The 19,157-nt window shown below is 37.3% G+C and overlaps 1 protein-coding gene across 2 annotated transcripts in view; it reads left to right on the forward strand.

Moving 5' to 3' along the window:
• The first annotated feature begins 4,179 nt into the window (after window positions 1-4,179).
• The window catches only part of ccdc71 (coiled-coil domain containing 71), a 30,609-nt gene continuing 15,631 nt past the window's right edge, over window positions 4,180-19,157 (forward strand). For both annotated transcript variants that reach the window (XR_007183861.1, XM_048182663.1), the window contains exon 1: window positions 4,180-4,402. The gene's annotated coding sequence lies outside the window, so the exon portion shown is untranslated. The remainder of the gene's footprint in view (window positions 4,403-19,157) is intronic.

A 19,157-nucleotide genomic window follows, 5' to 3' on the forward strand; every position in this document is an offset into this window, starting at 1 on the left:
GTTGCACCGATCGGTCTGCACAACGCCACGTCAAGTAGAACACGTAAATCAGATTTAGATATACGAAGACGGTGAACGGGAGAAAGTGCAACGCGCAATATGGTTGAACACGTACCGCTTTCTAAGTATAAAAGTGCCAATCGCCGATTGGTCGTCTTGTCACTGCAGCCACCTAGAAGCTCCGGTTGCTATAGAAACAGTCAGTTTTAAAGACGCATTCTTAGGACCGCGCATGTGCATTGGCTGGTCCTGTCTGAAAAATGAAGCTTTTATGATTTGAGCTTTTAGAAACAAAATGTAACCCGTTTATTTCCTATATGAAATTTAACTGTAAGCAGTTTTGGAGAATTTGATGTTTAACTTTGAAAGAAATAGGAGCTGCACTTGCATGACTGAAATGGCTGCCCGAGAGAGGCGTTTCAAAGATGGCCGCCAAGTGAAATGACTTGGCCAAGGAGATTAGAGCTGTGTCCGAAACCGCTCACTCGTTCACTCATTCACTAATCCCTATATAGTGTATGGCATTTGAGTGCACTATATCTGTATGGAGTGAACGAAATGAAGTGAGTGAATTCGGACGCTGACGTATACACTGTGCGTCGGAGATCTCAGAAACGGCTCGACGCGATAAAACTATTTTATCCTACATGTTATTTACATTATAAAATAATGTTAATAACAATAACAATCATAATGACTTTATTTTGTAATCATACGTGCCAGCTTTGTAGTTTAATCGATTATGTAATTTTTGTCATGCTTAATGTGTTCATAATCATTTAATACTATAAAATACTGCAAACAAAAATAAACACATTAACAAGTGTACATAATTTCATGTATTTATCCTTTTTAATAAAGTTGTTAGAAACTCTCACGCTCACAGATTACGTGGTCTTTGAGCGCCCTCAGGCGACCGTTATGATTTGAATACGCTACCTATGATTAACGATTTTTTTTAAATCATCCACTAAATTATCATCTTTTAAAGATTAATGAGTTAACAGTGCCGCAAAATATTAAAACACATTGCTGTTAGTAAAACACATTAAATTGATTTAATGCCTACATAATATATTTTAATAATGAAAATATTTTTTATTAATATAATTTCATTTTTTTTAAATTAATCTATATAATAATGTCCCCCTACATTTTAGTAGGTTTTATTCAAGTAGTGATTAATTAAAAAAAATTGGATTTTGGGAAATAGTGCTTCAGCAAGTGTACATCGAATCTACACTCGAAATCAGAGAGAATTGTGGGTATAAAGTAGTGAACGAATGTAGGGAATGAAGTCGTTCACTCAGAATTCGGACACCACTACAAAATGGCCGACACCCGATATAGTGGACTATATAGTGGATAGGGAGCGGTTTCAGACACAGCTTAGAACTCAAAGAGGCGACGCTTCGATACTTTTTGGGTAACAGCCACTAGATGGCGCTCCGGTAGCGCGGCCGCCATTATGGGGTGAAAATACTAACTGGACCATAGAATCCTTCACATCTTACACACCCAAAATCTGCGAATTTCACTGCCAAATCAGAAGCGCAATAGAACAGTTTTTTTAAATTACGTCACCAGTAAATTGTATGGCTCCTACAGTAAATGTTGCATTGTCTTATAGTTTTATTTTACCAGTTGTGGAATCCAACCAATCCTCTATCTGAGGTAACATAGTTAGCCTACTTTATTAAGTATTTCCATTTTATGCAACTTTACACATTTATAGTAAATTAATAATTAATACATTTCAAATCATCAGCGAACAATATATTTTAGATTTTAGGTCTGAATTGAAATAGGTTATATTGTACATTTTTAATGGGTCACGCTACAAACATAATGATCTTACAATACATGATGCATTGCTGTGTCCGTTATCGCATAATTCACACTTTTGTAAACTTTTGTTTTAACGGACCTTGACAACACTGTTAAATCAAGCTGTTATATTCATATATTTATTGTCCAACATTCCCAATTTTTCTGATGTGTGTCCTTAATTTAATTTCATGTGTTGGTATTAATTCAGTGTTTATTAGCCTTTTAAAGAATTTTAACCCAAACTGACTGGGTTTTTAGAGAGCAAAGGTTTTCTGGAAAAAGTGGAAGATTTAAACACAAAGTGTGTAAAATAAACTGTTAAAAGGATTTGATGATTACTAGTGATAGTATTTTATTCTGTATTGTCATCATTCAAGTTTGATTTCAGCTTTTAATGCACTTTTTTTTTTAAACAAAGCAGCTGATATTGCCATAGAAACTAGTGGACTGCTACTCGCTTTCACCCCAAAATGGCGGAAACACAGGGCTGCTGTTGGGCGCCGGTGTTGCAATGGAACATTCTATTGACTGTCGCTTCTTGTTAATGTATATTCTTTGACTTGGCTGAAAGGGACTTTGCTTAAATCTACAGTGGTCAGGTGGTACAGCGGCCACATGGTACAAGTCGTAGCTCAGAAAATTAAGAGTTTACTCATATTAATTACAAGTTCTACAATCACGTGAAGGCTTTTTACAGTTCAGAATTGCTACAGTAATTGTGACATGGTGTGAACGCTCATTAAATTTCTTTGAACCAATGAACCAATGTCTCATCTGATCTCGAATCAGTTAACATTTGTATAATAAAAAGGGAGAGTTGTAGTTATAGTCTCTTTTTATTGGGCTGATTACTCTTTCCATAAAACAAACAAAACAAGCCTTACAATTTAATATAACAACGTATTATACAGACACTTAATAATAAAAGGTATTGTATGATTTATTTGAAAAGTGTTTTTATGCATGTTGAGTTCCCGTTGCATTTACATCATTCTGACCAGCAGGCATCACAACAGTGAATCATTTTGCCAAGCAACTGGTTTAATTGATTCGAAGTTTCGAAAAGCTTTGTTTCTCCCATCCTACCACAAAAAAATTCCTGCCATTATTGGCCAACTTTTGCTTGCAACAGAGCCAACACCATCAAGGTTTATTCCTCCAATTCTTCTGACATATCAAGGTAATGAAAAATTAAACAAATGAGTAACAGCCATTTTTTAAATGTGTTTTTGTGCATTTATGTTCTTTGTTCATTTGTGTACATTATCTAATTATCTTCACTGCAGAACATGTCCTAATTTCTGTGTTGATTGTAATTGGCCAGTCCACCAAATCATAAAATGGCCGCCATCAGGATGCTTTAGTAAAAGTCCTTTCACACCGAAGTGAAAAATTGGAAATATTTAGGGCAAAGTGCTATACATGGCTTTAGGATTCGCACACATCCAGGTCGCTGCAGTGTAATCATCTAATAAAGCCATTTGGATGAGCAATATAATTGCTTAAGTGATAAAAACATATCCAATTAGAAAAATGCTACATGCTAAATGTGACCAGTATGAAACAAACATTGGTAGTTGTGTAATTTTATATTTATAGTATTTACTATTTCCACCTTCCAACCACAAATTTATGCATAAACGTAAACAATATTGCAATTCTGCCATTAGTGTTGCTTGCTGATCATTATCGATTAAAAAAAACATCTCCTAGCAACCAAATTTCTGAGGATAAGCAATGATACACAATGCTAGCATTTGTTGTGCAGGTCTACAGATATTATCAGAGAGGATCATTTGTCATGTTTTACACATAGGTCTCAAAAAATGTTTGCGAAAAGGGTTCATTATGATGTACTCTGGGAAGTTTGAAAGCCACCATGTTAACATGGTGTCATACCGCCACATCTCTGTGAAATCGGAGTAGAGGGTTACGAAAAAAAAATACTTTTTGAAGAACGAACCTGTAAATTCTAAAATTCCCATCATTATTGCATGTTCTTCAGGCCCATTTTTGGGGAAGGATCCTGCTCACCCATCCCCCACTGCTAAACTAATCCTCTAGGACTGTTTGTGATCCTAAATAAATAAATAAATCAGTGGTCCATAGTCCAGTTTTCCTTATGTATTACATATTTCTTCACCATTGTCTACAACAACATGAAATTATTCTTTTGCACTTAAACAATTTTTAACCTTAGCTAGCTATTTTCCACTTTGGGGGATGGGCTCCTGCTCACCCATCCCCCACTGCTAAACTAAAAACCTCTAGGACTGCATTATTGTTAATACTGTGAAATGTTAAATAAATCAGAGGTCCGTAGTCAGTTTTTCCTCATATATTTTATAAATATTCCTTCACAATTGTCTACAACAACATAATTTTTTTCTTTTGCACTTAATATAAACAATTTTTTAACCTTAGCTAGCTATTTTCGCGATTGGCTCCGCCCCTTCTTCCAGTCAGCCACTCCGAAACTCTCACCCTCTGAAGCTCTGAGAGCCATTTTTGTTTCATGGCAGAGAGCTCGGCAGCTCTCGTTTCAATGCTCTCAGAAGGGACTCGGTAAAAGGTAAGACTCCTTATTTAAAAATTATCTATTTATTTGGAGGAGGAAGCGTGGTATTACAACAGTATGACATTTACTTCAAGCATGTTCGCCATAAAGACTCCGTATATGGCATATGCTCAACTACATTTAGCCAGGATTTTTGCGTATTAGTTTTTCACAAGTAGACACCCAAAGTGGGGCTGAAAAACGTCTGTTGTTTGTGAGACGTCTTTATTCAGCATAATTGCTAGGTAATGTTCAACCGGTGAGTATTAGACGAATGTTTATCCCCCTTTTTCGCCAGCTGAAGGTTCCTCTATTGTGTGTTGCATCGCCATTTGAAATGTTATTGAATGTAATTCTAAATTATTGACGTTTACTGCTTCAATCCCCGGTTTCGCTGTATCACTTCGTTTCTTACAGATCATTCGATCTGTTTTAACGCTTTGGCTGCTAAGGAAGATAAATATAGCGAGTAAAGACCGGATCTGTGTATTTTCGTATGCGCTTGGTTACGTCAAACCTAGTGAAGTATCGCAGTTTAGGGGCGCTGTGCGATCTAGCTACTAGAAAGATGTGTCTGTATTCATGCATGTGTTGTGAATTTAAATACAGACATTGATGTAAACTATAGATCTAATAACAAATAAGTCATAAAAGCAAAAGAATAATCAGTTTTTTCAGTTAAACTATGTAAGTTGTTATCATTTGTGGGACCTGTTGCGATTTGGCAATTACCTTACTACTAAATAAAATATATTTTGTACATTTTATAAAACTACAAATATATAGGGTTTTTTTTTCTATTTTTCGGCACAAACATTCATAACAGCATCACATACGTTGCCAAGACGTTTGTTAAAGAGCGCAGCATAGAATTGTGTTGTAATTGTTCTGAATAAACATCTGAGCAATTTTAGAGAGCCTTTAAAATTATACTCCTTGGTAGGGCTGCCCCCTAATAGTCGACTAAAAGTTAAGCCTCGATTATACTTCAGTTCGGACGCGTACACGGAAAGCTGCGGACTACTTGTATTTATACTACTGAAAGAGTATGCTGGGGTCTGCTTGGCGGACATGTTCCACATGTATGCGCAGTAGATTGCTAAACACACATGGATTATTGCACATCATTATTGGACTTCTGGCTGACTTTATATTGTTTTAACGATGGATTGTAAAGGTAGTGATGGACTTTTTCACCCAGCCTCTCCAAATTCGACGTCCATGTTGTTTTTCCAGCGAATGCGCTGTTGCTGCTTTTCTAGGTGGTCACAAAAAAATGGGAGGCTTGTGGATGTCCACAAAGAGCCTCCGCGTACACCCTCCGATGAGGATTTTTACGCCATGTGGACTAGGGCAGCACGATATATTGCACGATATATCGCATGATACGAAAAATAACATTGAACTTGTACGCGATTATCGCTTAAACGCGATTCTTCTCAAAGGCTGCGATTGTTTTTTATGCGCGGCTTGTCAATGAAGTATGGCTCCAAATGCTAATCCATCTGAAAGCACTGTGAGTTTGAGTCGCTTATACTGTACATTTGAAAAAGCAACATGCGTCAGACTTCTTATCAGACACGAGAACAGACATCTTGTCCAACACAAGACAACATTTAATAACATGTTTATACTCCAAACTCACTTCATAACGACAGTTGAGCGTCCTTCTGTGAGATGATGTGGCTTCTTACACAGAATAAGGCAGTTGTGTGTTTTAGTCATGTTTAATTAATCAAAGCATTTCAATCTTCTTTTTATTCAGCTACAGTGTTATGATGCATGTTATCTTCTGCTGCAGGGCATATTTTGAGTTTCTGCACAAGAGCGCCCTCTGGCTTTCAGATGGAGAAGCATTTACTACTGAACACAGAGCCGTACAGCTCTGACAAGCCACGCATTAAATAATCGCAGCTTTTGCCATATCGCGTGCGATTTTATCGCGATAAATCGTGCAGCCCTAATGTAGACCCTCGCTTTAGTCGACTAGAAGAGGCTTAGTCGACCAAGATTTGATTAGTCGGTTAGTTGCAGGGAAAAAAAACTCCACAGGAAATGGCAAAGTCACGCAGTCCATGAGGGACAGATCGTTAACAGCTGGCCTTTGTGGTAACTACAGTAATCCAAACATTCGCCTATCATCCATTGACCTCAAATATGGCTTATCATTTGAAACAGTAAGTAGTAGCAACTTTACATGGCTGCTCACTCTAACGTTAACCTAGATAAATGTGCGCTATTATATATCCAAGTGTTCGAGCGGGGTGTGGAAGGGCTAAAGTATAGCGCGCTTCATTATTGCACTACACTGAGGTGCCGGCATGGTCACTTGAATTTTTTCCAACCTTTAATTCTCCATCATTTTTTTGTCATACAGATAAGAGTAATGCATCATTCCGAATTGTACAGGGTCTACTTTTATTTGTGTACACTCACAATAACAAAACATTGTGCTTTTGTAAAATAAAGAAAACAAACAGGATGCGCTTTCTGCCGTCTTGGTCTCCCTGAACAGCAGCGCGCCACATACATGAACAGAAACTTAGTGAATTGGCTACTTGCCTCACAGACATGAGAAATGTCTATAGAAAGCTTGAAAAGTTTACTTTTAAACGAACCAATTCGGAGCAAGAACAGATACTCTGATTATGTAATCCGTATGACAGGTACATTTCTCTCTCTATAGGCGCGTTACTGCGAAGATGATGAGTCAGCATTGTCAGCTTCATCTTTACAGCTGACACTGACTCAGAAAACATTAGTCTATTAATAAACAATTAATGTTATTTTATATTAATAATCTTATATAAATTTGCTATTTTCCGACACATTCATTATCATTACTTTTGCCAGTGCTTTGAGGCAAGCTTCATGTTTGCTCTTGAGAGCGAGGCATATATTTCGCCCCCCAGTATTACGTAATTAAATTAATGTAAATGTGCGATTAGTCGACTAATAGCATAAATGAATGACTACTAGTCGACTAGAAAACTCTTTAGTTGGGGGCAGCCCTACTCCTTGGTTGTAAGCATTAGAGCCCGACCGATATGGATTTTTGGGGGCCGATGCCGATATTAACTCGAAAAGAGCCGATTTATAAGCCGATATTTTGATTTTGAAAATAAACTGGATATTAGACCTATTTCCTATAAACTACACTTACACAACATTCAATAGCAAAATATCGGTCTGTTCTATGTATGTGGGCTGTATAAACCATTTTCCAGAAGGGATTATGTTAAAAAAAGCCTTAGATTACAGTCTCAATGACTAAACAATTGCACATCAAAAGTATATATTTTTTAATGATCAAAAAACAGTCTGGTTTTAAACATTTAACAGTTTTACTTACTTCCAGTTGAAGCTGGTTTTAACAGTCTGTTAGTGTACTGTAAATAAATTATAATACTAAAGTTAAAGTAAAAGAGCTATACCAAACAAATTCAATATTCCACAAAACCATGTCAATGAATTGAAAATAAAATTAAAATAAGTTAAATGGGAAACACTGCAGATATATTTAGAATAAGTTAAACGCTAACGTTATAGTTTGACCTCTTATTAACGTTTGCGCTCTTCCACTGATAAACATGGTATTAGCTTTGTGGCTAATCTAATATAGCAATGCATTAGCGGCTGTAAGTGATGTTACAGAATATTTAGAAGTGATAATGATAGGACCGTTAGCTAGAACTACCACACTGTTTTTATATACAGTGTATGAACTAATGCCGCGTTCCAGGCAACCCGTAAGCCGTGTTTTTCCAACCTTCTACCCGTGAAAGTGCACTGGAACAGCAGTCAATGCCGTGACTTTCCACCCGTGAACTCGTACTAGATCGATGTACTCCCAGTTATGGGTTCTGACGTCACATAGCCGCAAAACAACAATGGCAGTCCCTGGATGCAGTGTTTATGCAAGTGCACGGTAAAATAAAAGGTATAACCACTTCTCTTGCCTTATGCGCCGTTTTCCTCCTCTGTTTCCCTCAAATAAGCAAGGAGTAAGCACCTTTGGCGATATATTATTGTTAATGAGCATAAGCCCTGTACGGTCCGCCATGTTGGTTTGTTTACACTTTTACGCAGTTTGGCGTGACTTTCCTGGAACGCTACAGAGTCGTGATTTGAAGACGTGACTTATGGCATCAAAAACCTACCTGGAACGCAGCATAAATCTACAATCATTTCACATGACGAACGACAGACTCACCGTCAAAAGAGTACATCTCCGTGGCGCTGTTGTCAACTGGGGAGTTGCAGAGCTCCCTCTGGTGGGCAAACTATGCAACACTCATAACATGAGTGAAGCATGAGACTCTGTTTCTCATGTTTCATCGGCCGTTATAAACGCCGATGCCGATTTAAATGCAATTAGCTCATATCGGCCGATAATATCGGCCGGCCGATATATCGGTCGGGCTCTAGTAAGCATAGAAAGACACATGCGCACTATCTAGTGGAATTTTGTGTAAGCACTCAAATCGTTTGCATATGCGCCGTTGTACGTGCAATGTCCGTGTGGACACAAAAACTGAGTTGCATATGGATGGTGTGCGCGGATGTCCACAGACCCTCATTATGATGAAAACTGCATCATGTGCACAGTGCGCGGACTGCCGCAGAATGTGGATGGTGGCATGGCGAATCAATGTCAGTTTAAAACAGGACTGATCCCATTTGGGGGTGGGGTAAGCATACTGTATATACTGCAGTGAATATTACATGAAATAAAAAATTCACACTATTAAAGTTGTCGAAAGTAACGACTTCGGTACTATTTTTAAAAATGTGATGCTTTGATCACTGTTGAGCGGATTCATAAACACATCTGATTGGCCATTGTGTTCACGCGCTCATTGGCTATGCCTGTGATTGGCTACAATGATCAATGCACGGGAGAGTTTGAAAGCACACGGAAGTAAATTTGAAAGAGGGATATCTGTGTAAGCGCTAGGTGAAGAGCGTCATTGACTATTTACAATGTGTTTGAAACGTTGATCATTGAAGCCAATCACAGACATATCTGATGAGTGTGTGAACACAATGGTCAATCAGAGGTGTTTACGAATCTGCTCAACAGTGCTCAAAGTGTCACATTTTTAAAATTCGGTACTTTTGAAGTCGGTACTTTTGAAGTCGGTACTTTTGAAGTCGGTACTTTTGAAGTCGGTACTTTTGAAGTCGGTACTTTTGAAGTCGGTACTTTTGAAGTCGGTACTTTTGAAGTCGGTACTTTTGAAGTCGGTACTTTTGAAGTCGGTACTTTTGAAGTCGGTACTTTTGAAGTCGGTACTTTTGAAGTCGGTACTTTTGAAGTCGGTACTTTTGAAGTCGGTACTTTTGAAGTCGGTACTTTTGAAGTCGGTACTTTTGAAGTCGGTACTTTTGACAATCGGTACTTTTGAAGTCGGTACTTTTGAAGTCGGTACTTTTGAAGTCGGTACTTTTGAAGTCGGTACATGTTGAAGTCGGTACTTTTGATCTTATCGGTACTTTTGAAGTCGGTACTTTTGATGATTCGGTATTTTGAAGTCGGTACTTTTGAATGTTTTTGAAGTCATTTTCTTTTGGTTTTCCAATTAGCTACAGACATTTCTGTAGTGACGTATGCCGGACTTCTTTAATCATTTAGCCTACTTAAACCCTGCCCCTTTCTTACAATCAACCACAAGCTCACTTTTAAGACCTGCCTCCATCCAATCAAAAACCAATGCATGGATCAAGTCCCCGTCCTAATTTTTTTTTCCGGTAATTTGTTTAACTTAGATTCATATCACAAAATGGAAGACGTCTTTCGCTACTTCCATTACATTGCAACTTTATAAAGCAATGTAAAATTATAAAAAATGTTATGAAAATATCTGCTGAACGGCATTCTGTTTGTTTTTGAGGTATTTTGCTGGTTAGCAAACCTTTTATAAATTACTTCTGAGTAAAAGTGTAAACATCAAATACAATGTATTTGATGTTTGATCCTGAATCAGGATCAATCCAGATTCATTGTATCGTGAATTTATAATTGACGTATTGTCCCAGCCCTAATATTTATTGGGTGATTTTTGATCAATTTTAAATGGTTCGATGGTTCATTAATTAACTGTGAGTTGTATGTCTGTATATTTCAATGTTATCCTCTAGGTAAAATAATTAAATGCTCTCAAAACAAAATTAAATCTGTACAAAATTTGGCAGGCCTCGACAATATGGACTGCCGGGGGCCATTGTGAACAACACTTTGGATGTGTTTTTAGGCCTTGTGAATTAGTACTTAAGCGCAAGAAGATGTGAAAGAACTCAATTCTACTGTGCGCACATCCATTGGCTAAAATAATTAATGCACAGGAGTGTTTGAAAGCAAGCGTCTATGGACTGGTCCACGATAGACGCCTTCTTTCAAACACTCCCATGTGTATCTGTGTAAGTGCTTGGTGAAGAGCGTCATTTTACAACATTTTTGAAGCGGTGATCATTGAAGCCAATCACAGACATATTTGAGTGTGTCAACACAATCAATCAGAGGTGTTTACGAATCCGCTCAACAGCGCTCAAAGAATCACATTTTTAAAATTTCAGTACTGACCTGGTATGGAAGTCGTTACTTTTGACAACTCTAATCTCTTCAATGCACAACGGAATAAGTTAGATCTTGTATGCAATGCAATGAAACAGCATATTTCATGTGATATTCTTTAATGCACAAGTAAGTCAGGTCTTGTATGCACTGCAATACCACAGCACATATTTTATGTTATTCTTAAATGCACAAGGGAATAAGCTATTTCTTGTATGCAATGCAATGAGCATAATATGCAACAGCATATTTTATGTTTGTGTACAACATTTTTAAAAAATTGCAAATTCATGTATGTTTTAAGGCCAGACACGAATGTTTGGCTAAACACATTGCAAGTGTGTGGTCCAGTTGAACTCCTAAAAAGCACTGTTGTGTTGATGTGGTGGGAAGAGATATAAGTACTTATAGATCAGCCAATAGATTTACCTTACCAAAATTTTATTTTTCACGTAACTAGTTATAAAAATCAATTTCAACTTGCTTAGCATGTTCCTTTTTACACGGTTGTTCCACCCTGACAGTAATAAACCTGAAAGAGAAAAATGACTATAGAAATCACTTTTAGTGCTAATGTCCGCTATAGCACTCCTAGTGGTGTTGCTGGAATAGCAGGACGTACTTGAACTACTAACTATATTCTGACACAGAATTCTTTCAGAATCCAAAAATATGCACAAAGCAACAACTAGCGTGCGTTGCTAGAAGTGTTTGCATACTTTCTACTTTCCTGAAGCATTTAGTTCCAACACTAATCAAATACAGCTGTGCAGCTAATCCTGAAGACTTTAATTACGGTAGGGTTTTCAGGTGTGTTTGATTAGGGTTGGAGCAAAAGATTTCAATAGTTCAATAACACTGATTTGTCCGGCAATTCACAGCAAATTTATTCACAACAAACAAAATTTTGAATAGAAACAATGCATTCATATGAAGCTATTCACACCCATGATGAAGCTTTACATTTGAAAATCAAATGGGGTAGGTGAAAACGACCATGTCTTTGAGCTAGTGTTCTATATTGGTTGTTTTCATCTAGTATTAACATCTTTCTCTGGTGGACGAGGCTACATGCAAGTTTAAACAAGATCCAAAACATTTTGTGATCTGATCAACCATGCCAGAAACATCATCCTTTACATAAACTTTTGAGAATGAGAGGGGTCTAAAGAGACCATTTTTGCAACACTTATGAGTGGTCTCGTTCACACCAGGTGAACCAATGTATTTAGTTGTTTTTACGGAACACATTCAAAATGGACAGACTGCAAAGAAAACGGACCAACCAATGGGGTATGAACTAGAGATGCCACTGATACCCCTGGGACAATACGTCAATTCTTGATTCATGATACAAAGAATCTGGAGTAATACTGATATTTTCTGATGTATTGCGATCCTCTCGAATCGATTCTGAGCTTAGTTTTTAACAGCAGATAGCACTGCGTGCTTTAGAAACACCCGTACTCTGCTTGCTTCCAATTTCTTTACACACACCACCTAAACCTAAATTAATCATTCATAAAGTTCAAAAAAGTTGAAGCGAATTACAAGGGTGTTGGCAGTGGGCTGTTTACATTAATCTTGCATCATAAAATAATTCTGTGCCGAGGTGCAAGTATATTTAATAGGGATGTAAACCAGATGGTTCATCCTGATATGACACAATATCGATTCTCATAGCCAGCAATTTGATATTTGCCAAGACCTCAAAAAATTCTGCGATATGATTACGATATGATTCAATTCAGGGATATATTAATCGATATATTGATGGCATGATATTATGTGCTTATTTTACACAACCAGTTACATTTTATTTACCCACAAATGCAACCAAAATATATATAACAAACATTTATTTTGAAACGTCATATCCAGCACCCTAATTGGGACATCCACAAATAAAATAAACTCAAGTCACACAAGAGTTCAGTTATCTGATGACAGCTAATGATATGACAGCAGTCAAGACCGTATTTTAGGCTTCTTTACTTAAATGTTCAATGTCAAAATTCTACTGAAAAAGAGGTAAAAATATTTAAATATAAATACTTAGAGGGTCATGAAATCCCAGAACACATTTTTTGAGTTGTGAAAAGATATGTATAGGCTGCACATCATTGAAAACACTAAAGGTACTCATTAATTTTATTTAAAAGTTGAAATTAGTTATTTTTGCATTTTTCAGAACGATTTCTGTCTTAAGCAAAATCAGAGCAACGTCACAAAATCTGACGTCATCGTGTACTAACGGCAGGATCCGGAGTGCTGATTGGCTCCGAGTATGGGTTGGTCGAACATGCTGACGTTTTCTGTATTTTCTGTATTTATTCATGAGAAAAAGCACATTCAATCCAATCACTGCGCTGTAGTATGCATAAGATTATAATTGCATAATGCATGAGGAAGTATCACTTCTCTCGCCACGGTCTCTTGTCATTCAGAGACGTATTGGTGGTGTTTGTTTTCTCAGTGCTACAACACAAAAATGCGTTTTCCTGCGACGCGACCAGAGCAGAAGTTTGGGTGCATGTGGATTGTTTTGCTGTAATTTACAAGCACAAATGGAAAATATGTTTGCATAAGATCGCATTACAGAAGATAATTCAAATGTCACAAAAGTGCTGTTCATTCACCTCTGCCTGCTCTGCGTTGTGTGTATGTTTCCCTCAGCACAGCAGCACATGAATGTTGTTTGTATTTTGCCGCGATGCAGTCAGAACTGGAGTTTGAATACAAACACGTGAAAAATACGTTTGTTGTTACACGCGGTGCGTGCATATGATCGGCTTCAGCGCGGAGCTCCGCTTTGTTTTTAACAACACTAGCCACGTGGATTATAGCTATACAGAATAAAGTATCCGTGTTTAAAGTTTTTATAGACCTATTTCACACATTCTCCTGCACCAAAAATGAACCACACGGTGTATGCACACATATTTCATCAAGTCATCTTCAAATGAATTATATGTGCAAAATGGACACTAACGTTACAGTGGTGTTAACGTGATGACACGATTATTCTGATTGACAAAAGACCAATTTAGATCGAAAGTTCAAAGAAAAATGAACTAAATGAAAATAAACTGTCTTTATTCTTTCTGTGTTAAACTAAGTGTTTATCATGAGACTGCAGTGCTCATAAACGTAATCAAAGTATCATTAGCCCTTTTAAATATTCTTTCGCATTTCTCCCTTGTGCTTGGGAGTTTGTCATTTTCTCTGTCCTCATATATTAATATTCATTATTCTGTATAATGAATGTGTTCTATGTCTGTGCTTCATTGGTTGTTCTCTCCCATCTTCCCCCCCTTCTACACTCCCACTTTTCCAGAGCTTTACACGCCCATTTTAACAGACTTTTTCAGCTTTGAGGTGTGAATGACCATGGTAAAACGAGGGGTTTCATGACCCTTTAAATTAAAAGACGTTTCATTGTATATCAATTAGGGTTGGGCGACGTCTACCAAATTGGCATCAGACGATGTCTACAGTGAAACATCGTGATGGACGATGACAATCAGGGTGGGGGGGATTTAATTAATTGGAATGAGTTAAAAACACTCGATCTGCTCCATGCCAGTGGACAAGCACATGTGGTGCGCGTCTGGAGAAAGGGAGAACACGCACTGAGCTGGAAGGGCTTGAATGAAGTGTGATTGGCTTTAGATAAAACTACTAGAGGATGTAGCGCTGAAATATCATTACCACAAACGGTCCTGAGTGCTTGTGGTGTGATCCGCACCACTGTTTTGACGCACTGCTTACTTCAACTAGAAACAGTAAAATGGTGCTACAGACCATTCTGTCTCACAGTCTGGATGGAAACATGCTGAGGTCCAGATCCGGTCCTCCATTTGAATATCAAGTGGTTTAGTTCGAATCACATGGAATCACGATGTCGGCTCAACATCGTGATGTCTGTCAGCTCGCCAAAGGGCGATGGCATCGTCTATCGACCCAACCCTAAAATCAATGTATAGCACAGCTTTTTAATGATAATAATAGCAATAACATATGATAGACAGGACAGAACAAGACAGGCTATTAATACTCTTTCAATGTGCAAAAGTACTATAATATGAAAGGCTTAAAGGTGCCCTAGAACTTTTTTAAAAAAGATGTAATATAAGTCTAAGGTGTCCCCTGAATGTGTCTGTGAAGTTTCAGCTCAAAATACCCCATAGATTTTTGTTTAACTGCCTATTTTGGGGCATAATTAGAAATGAGCCGATTCAGGGTGTGTGGCCCTTTAAATCTCATGCTCCACGCCCCAAGAGCTCACGCTTGCCTTAAACAACATAAAAAAAAAAAAAAAAGTTCAAACAGCTAATATAACCCTCAAAATGGATCTTTACAAAGTGTTCGTCATGCAGCATGTCTAATCGCGTAAGTACAGTGTTTATTTTGATGTTTACATTGATTCTGAATGAGTTTGAGGCTATGCTCCGTGGCTAACGGCTAATGCTACACTGTTGGAGAGATTTATAAAGAATGTTTGTTATGTTTATGTTGTTTATGCATTATACGGACTGCAAGTGTTTAAAAATGAAAATAGCGACGGCTCTCTTGTCTCCGTGAATACAGTAAGAAACGATGGTAACTTTAAACACATTTAACAGCACATTAGCAACATGCTAACGAAATATTTAGAAAGACAATTTACAAATATCACTAAAAATATCATGTTATCATGAATCATGTCAGTTATTATTGCTCCATCTGCCATTTTTTGCTATTGTCCTTGTTTGCTTACCTAGTCTGTTGATTCAGCTGTGCACATCCAGACATTCTGCCCTTGTCTAATGCCTTTCATAATGTTGGGAACATGGGCTGGCATATGCAAATATTGGGGGCGTACACCCCGACTGTTACGTAACAGTCGGTGTTATGTTGAGATTCGCCTGTTCTTCGGAGGTCTTTTAAACAAATGAGATTTATATAAGAAGGAGGAAACAATGGAGTTTGAGACTCACTGTATGTCTTTTCCATGTACTGAAGTCTTGTTATTTAACTATGCCGAGGTAAATTCAATTTTTGAATCTAGGGCACCTTTAAATACAGAGCGACATAAAGTGCTTATGCACATCCCGTATGCAGAATGATGCTCTTGAAGCAACACAAAGTGTGCAGTGCTCCTATGCAACACTTTGAGCCTTTTCGTTTAACCGTTTTAAATTTCAGTTTCTGTGCATGTGAAGAACTGTCCCGAGCGTCTTCCACAAGCTCTGAAAGGTAGTTTAAATCAGAATGCACATGTTGGAGAAAATGCATAGATTGACATTGCGTGAAAATGTGGAGTGTGTGACAAAAAATGTGCCTCTTAAATATATAAATAAATCTATATCGATATATTGTTACACACCTAATATTTAACCACTTAGATGACTCAGCTGAAAATACAATCGCTGTCCAGCATTCTTCTTTGTGAGCATTTGAGTGTGTGGTTTAAAAACTAGCCTAGAGCACCACCTGCTGTTAAAACCAAGCTCAGAATTGATTCGAGAGAAAAAAATATCAGGATCGATCCAAAGTCATTGTATTGCGAATTTATAATCGATGTATTGTCCCTGTCCTAATATTTATTGGGTGATTTTTTTTTTTTTTTTTTTTTTTTTTTTTATCAATTTAAAATGATTTGATGGTTCATTAATTAACTGTGAGTTGTATAATGTCTGTTGTATATTCCAATGTTTTTATCTAGGTAAAATAATTAAATGCTCTCAAAACAAAATTAAATCTGTACAAAATACGGTCTGGCTCACAATATGGACTGCCCGGGGTCAGTGTGAACAACACTTTGAAAATGTTTTTAGGCCTTGTGAATAGGGCTGGGCGATATCTCGCATGCGATTGTCACGCGCATTTCGTCAGTCAAGCCGGTTCCCTGATTACCGCTAAATCGCCATCACCTGCTTTCAAATGGAGCGCCATTTAATAGACAGAGCCGTAGTTCACTGACAAGCTACGCAATATCGCGTTCATTATCGCAGATGAATCGCCTTCGATAATGAACGTGATATTGCGTAGCTTGTCAGTGATCTACAGCTCTGTCTATTAAATGCCGCTCCATTTGAAAGCAGGTGATGGCGATTTAGCAGTAATCAGGGAACCGGCTTTACTGACGAAATGCGTGTGACAATCGCATGCGAGATATCGCCCAGCCCTACTTGTGAATTAGTACTTGAGCACAAGAAGATGTGAAAGAGAACTCAGTTCTACTGTGCGCACATCCAAAGTGCATGCCCGGAAAGCCGCGTTTTAGACCAATACTGATTTAATATTGGATTCGTGCAGCTCCTGAAGTGACAGCAGCCTAATATTCCTGCTGTTTTAATGTTAATCAAACAAAAGATTAATGAATATTTAATTTATTCAATGAAGAATATATTTTACATTTGATTACTTTATTATTGCTTTTAGATCTACCTGACAAGTATTTCATATGCATCCTTGTTCTGTTGTATTTTTGTATTTAGGTTGGCCTGTTAAATGTTAAATGGATCCAATCCAGTTTACGGTTCAAGACAGTTCAAGAGAATTACTCAGACTATTATTATTATTATGGAGATCAAACATAAAAACTAAAATAAAAAAAAATATTCCGAATGTATTTTTAAAATGTATAAAAATATTATGTGTATGTGGTATAAGAACTTATAACCACAATTAAAGTGAAGCCACAAGTCTGCTCATGCTTCTTTTCAAATCTGAGGATGATATCTCTAAAACTATGAATTTTATGAAACATTTGCTAAGACCATGTCATGTGAGTTTTTAGAGAAGGCTGATAAGGTGCTAATATTTTATTGCCCTGTAAAGACCTACTTGCAGTCTATTGTCTAATGTCTGGTGAGGTAATCTGCTCCATTCATGTTCTATTGTTCTCACTCAACGAACCTTTCACACCTCTGCTGTGAATGATGCGTAATCTTCATTATTCTTTTATCATTATTCTTTTGTTTGTATTTAGCCATTCTTTATTCTGGCATTACATGGCTTGCCCATCAACATCACTTTGATCCCACTATACATTAATCCACCTATCATCTGAAGTCTTTGTAGAATACTAAAAAGCATATTCTTGGGACCTTATGCGAGTTCTTTAAACAAATTAGATTATGAAATAGAATAGCTTCTGGCGCTACAGGTGCATTAGAGCTACAATAAGTATCAATTTAAAAGATTAATATTATTATTATTACGCTTTTACCCAACTCACTTTAAGTCACCATAGAGTGTTTGTATTAACTTCCGATCGCAATCTAATGTTGATTTTAGTCATATGATGATGTTATATTTAGCATTTTATATGGAGCTAATCGCTACACCTGCTTAGCATGTATACTGTAAAAATTCTTCATATGAAAAAACATAAACCATATACTATTGTAATTGTGTTTATTAGCTTCTTGTTTCACATGTGTAAATGTTTCTTTGGGTTTGTTTTTTATGGAGCTCACAACAAGGAAGTGTACAGGACAGCATCCTGCAGAAGGGCAGGAATTATGCCACGTAAGATGATTGACAGCTCTAAATCAAATGAGCGTGTCACTGAGTCATAACTTGTGCAAAACCCGGAACAGGAGAGACAGGGCGCTCCCTGAACACTCTTTGAGCTCTTCGGGTTGCATAATTCAGTGGGAAATGAATTGAAACCTATGACTAAATAATAAAATAATAAAAATAAATAAAAATATATCCAAATATGCGCTCTTTTGGACTAAAAGCCCTAATGGACGTTGTCTAGTGCATCTTTGTCAACACAGATAAACCGGAGAAGATGTGAATATGAATGAACAGAATTATTCTATTCAAAATATCAAACATTTCAGATTGATTATTTTGCACTCCAGATATAAATTAAGAAATTGTCAATGCAACCTAGTTTTATCATAAACAGTGGTCAAATATTGAAGCTATAGTAGAGCTTCGCGGTTAATCGTTAAAAGATCGCGATCTTGATTCAAACACCCATGCACACATCTTATTCCTAAATGACAATGATTCCGTTATGTCCATTACGCCCGTTTCACATCGCAAGAGTCAGCGGAACGTGAACAACGTGTGTTTTTCGTCGCTGCCCATGTTAATGAATGAGAGGGTCGTCGTCAAGTGTGAACACTCTCATTCATTAACATGAGCAGCGCCACGTTGTTCACGCTCCGTTGACGCTTGTGATGTGAAACAGGC

This window comes from Megalobrama amblycephala, linkage group LG2 (genome assembly GCF_018812025.1).
Source record: "Megalobrama amblycephala isolate DHTTF-2021 linkage group LG2, ASM1881202v1, whole genome shotgun sequence".
NCBI classification, from domain to species: Eukaryota; Metazoa; Chordata; class Actinopteri; order Cypriniformes; family Xenocyprididae; genus Megalobrama; species Megalobrama amblycephala.